This window comes from Lactuca virosa, chromosome 8 (assembly GCF_052849685.1).
Source record: "Lactuca virosa cultivar CGN04683 chromosome 8, Lactuca_virosa_CGN04683_v6, whole genome shotgun sequence".
NCBI classification, from domain to species: domain Eukaryota; kingdom Viridiplantae; phylum Streptophyta; class Magnoliopsida; order Asterales; family Asteraceae; genus Lactuca; species Lactuca virosa.
The window spans coordinates 167,224,766-167,229,084 of record NC_136433.1 but is presented as its reverse complement, the minus strand read 5'-3'; positions in this window follow the sequence as shown (position 1 = coordinate 167,229,084).

Sequence of the window (4,319 nt, the reverse complement as noted above, 5' to 3'; positions counted from 1 at the left end):
TTGGAATTTAAATTTTTGATTAAAAGTTTAATTTTGAAATATTTAAATTCTAAACCCTAACGTTTTGAAATGTTTCAAGACTTGCCCTCAAGTTTTGGAATTTAGAATTGTTTGATTAAAAGTTTAATTTCTGAAAATTTAAATTCTAAAACCCTAATTTTTGAAAAAGTTCAAATTGCACCCTTATGGTTTTATTAAATTAATTAAGTGTATAATTAAAAGAGAGTTAATAAATCCATAGTGATATGGTTTACATTTAATTAAATTAAAGTTGTAATTTATTCAATTAGACCACCTAGTATTTTAAAAGTGTAAAATACACCCTTTTACTATATATAACATTAAAGGTCTAATATTATATATGTATAACTTGAACTGCTAGTCTTACCGTTAGTAGGCCTCATTAACGAAGCCGATCTATAAGGGGGGTATAAGGTTATGGCCTATAAAATGGCCGTTTAATGGGTGTCCACTCTCACCCACCGCTTCCTTGATTGGTGGAGGGTCGTTAGCCGAACGGGTAGGATAGGGCAAACCCTTTCCATTAATAGTATAATGAAGTATAAAGTTACTAAATGTTTTTACAAAATTCTCAATCCTAGTTACTTTAGGTAAAAGTGAATTGATGTAATTCCATGAAATTACACTTTGTACCCTTGCGAAGACGTTAGTGGTGCTTGTGTGGTTAACCAGCACACTAAATGCTTCTAAGCAAAGGTAGCAAAGGGTGACTCAATGTTTGTCATAGTTCGGTGGAGCGTGTGTGGTTAACCGGCACATCGAATAGGTGACTGTAACATTGGGGGCACCATGTATATTTGCATGGTTATTCACACCCTGTTTTGTGATCGTCGGCATCCCATTCACAAATTGAGGGGCATATCGAGATTTAAACATGCCATTAAAAAGTTCAATGAATCTCAAAGGATCTAGGAGTTTTTCAATACATTTAAAACCTAATCTCTTTTTCGTTTTTCATGGTGGAAAATTAGTGAATCATCATTCACTTACCTTCAAATGTTCTGCAATTTGGGTTACGACATCCCTCTCCCAAGTTGTAGAGTATTGTGTTGGGTCCTAGCCTTAATATCTCATTTGAGTGATTTATTAAGGACTCAATCAATCAACTAACTAGATTTTTCTCCCGTTTTGTAGATTTCTGAATCTAATCATGGTCTTCCCGAATCCCATGGAAAATTTTTTCCTGCTCAAAATAAAAGTTTGTTACACAATGAAGGTGAAAGATCAATCCCTGCATTGTGGACTAGCTTGGTTTCACTTCCTCCACCTCCTCCTGTTGTTCTCCCAAACCCGCAAGATCGAAGAATTGAAAAGTTCAAAATCACTCAAGCCCTGTTGGCAATGAAACATGAATATGGAAAATCCGTGTGTGCTCACGTTCGAGGGATGAAATCACACATCGATAGGTTGACAATGTTGGGTGCATCTTTTCCAAAGAAGTTGGCTGTAGACTGGGTTCTTCAGTCACTCCCTGAATCATATGATAAGTTCATAAGAGAGTATTATATGATGGATCTTGACGCGACCCTCATTGACCTAACTTACATGCTTATTGTTGTTGAATCAGAAATGATTTGGCAAAGTAATGGAGCATATTTGTCTAGTAAATCAACCAACCATGCTTCCGTGGTCGCTCCAGGAGAAGCCACATGTTTCTGCTGCAAAGAGAAGGGGCGTTGGCTACGAAGCTGCCCAGAGGACCTGAAGAATCTAAGAGATGGGAGAGTCAAGAAGTATGGCTCTACTTCAGGTAAAATCCACTATCTAACTCCATTAAGTTCCTATTCATTGATTCCTAATACATAATGTGATAAGATTACATTTGAATGTTTTGCAGGATCAGAGAAAAGAGAGGAAGCTTGATGGAAGAGCAAGATGAGTCTGATCACGAAGAAATGGATCACGATCGCATGGATTCGAAGATCAGATTTTGAGCTTAGAAAGTTATGATAGAGTTATTAGGAATATTTGATTACATAGTTTTTCAGTTGATTTTGCATTGTAAGGACATCTTTTCCGCTGCTTGTATGAATAAAATAAATTTTTTGATTTATCTTATTTATATATATCCTTGCAATGAAAATCGTTGTGAAAAATTGATGTTTGTGTATTTCTATAAATCGATGTGATTCTTAGTTATGTTATTTATGGTAGTGTCAAAATTTTCTAAGTAAGGAAAGATTCCCATCACCCAGGTTTCAATAGGACAGAAACTTGGAATCATATGATGTATGGAAATCTTGGTACTTAGGAAATTAAGACTAATTCCTTGATCACACAAGTATGTGAGTCAAGTGAAGGACTAAAGGACTAGAACACAATGGTGTGCACTAGTCAAGTCCACCACAAATAACAATAAGACTAATTGTCATACTTTACCAAAAGTCTGGTAAATGTGGTTATACTTACAAGATTAAGTATAATTCTGAATCATTGAAAAGTTTCAATGAATGGCAGAAAGAATAAGAAGAATCAATGAAGGCAGAAAAATAAAAGGTTTCTCAAATGTAAGAAGAAGGGAGAGTAATTTTATATCAGTTTTATGATCGTCTTAATGATTAAGAACCATATCACAATTGATCCTCTAAGGAAATCTTAGTGCACTAGTATGGCTAAGAAAAGGAATCAAAAATTGTTGAAATGGTTAAATCAAAAGGATGAGTCATACTTCGTCCCAAAATCAAGTCTTAGAATCGTACTCCAAGATTGTGAATTGAGTGATACACACTCATCAGATGTGAAGTAGAAAATTGTTTTTCTTATTCTTGCACGTTTGAAATTGGTAAGTTATGATGTCTTGGAGAAGACAAGGCCCAACTAAGACCAAATGTGTGTAATGTTTTGTCTTGATATAGACACACACTAACTCTTGGAGATTCGTTTATCAAGAAATGTTTCTTGATAAGAGAATCTAATATGTCAAGAGGTTAGTGAGAGTCTGAAGATCTTGAAAAGATTCAGGAACTAATCAAGAGTAAACCTATTAAACACTAGCACACGACTTGAGGTTTGTAACCTATCGTGTTGACAAAATTCTATTTCTATTCCAATCCTGTTGAGTGATTATGCATATGAGTTCTATGAGTTCTCAATAGACTGCATAAGGCAAGCACCTTGTTCGATGAAAGTACATTGACTGGCATATTTGACCTGCTAGATAACTTGGAAGCAATGGTGGGACCCTTGATGGCAAGAAATTAAGAATGAACAAGTTATGTCCATAAGAGTTTGAATTTGTGACAAACATTATCTTTCGATTATGGCTTTGGCAAATTCACATGGATAGGAACACATACACCATAAAATCTAAGTGACATAAGGTTTCTCTCCTTCATGAAAATAATTGTGAGGAAACGCTTTCACTAAGAGAGATTTTAAGGAGATAGTGATTATGTAAATTGCATTCTCAAATTCGATTATGATTACGGCATCCCTCTTCATAGTTCGAATTGTGAGGTTTGGCAATTAGTCTGAACATTTGGGACTTAGTAAAATAAGTTCTGAATTAGTTTAGACACACATGTGAGCTGTCTAAGGAAAGGTGTGTGATTTTGAGAAGCTTAGATAAAGGCTTATCGAAGCATATCGTATTAGAAACAATGAACTTTGGAAGTCAATAAGTATTGTTTTCTAGAAGTTTAGCTGGTTTCTAAATACGTGTCAAAGCTAGTGGGAGCATAAATGTTATGCTGGAATGGATATAATCATCATGTTAGTGGGAGCATGATTATTATTTAAGTATTGCAAGTTGGCAATATTAATCATAGAAAAACAAAAGTTTCACTTTGCAAAGTTGCAGGGGTAGAAAAGTTGTTTTGCTATAATTAAGGGAGAGAATGTCATACTTCGTTTCCAATCTAAAAGCTTAGATCGAGAAATTTTAAGTGTATTGAGTCAAGGGTATATTTATTATTTGCATTCTCAAAATACGATTATGATTACGACATCCCTCTTCATAGTTCGAATTTTGAGAACACGGCAAATAGAAATATTATGACGATATTATAGTAAGAAATTGGTAAAGTATCACGTTTTTCATTATGAATTGTATCCCATACGCTTCGGGTATAGGATCGATTGCATATGCTATAATATTCGACCGTTCTAAAAATTTTCCAAATGCCTAGGGCATTTAGAGGGAAAAAGGAAATAGAACCATTTTTGACTAAAATAATTAAACAACTGCCAAGGACAATCTAAGGTTCGCCAAGGATTGGTCGCTTGTGGACAGTTGAAAGTATAGTCATGGATGGACCGTATTGACATTATTATGAATAGATAAGATTCTATTTAGAATG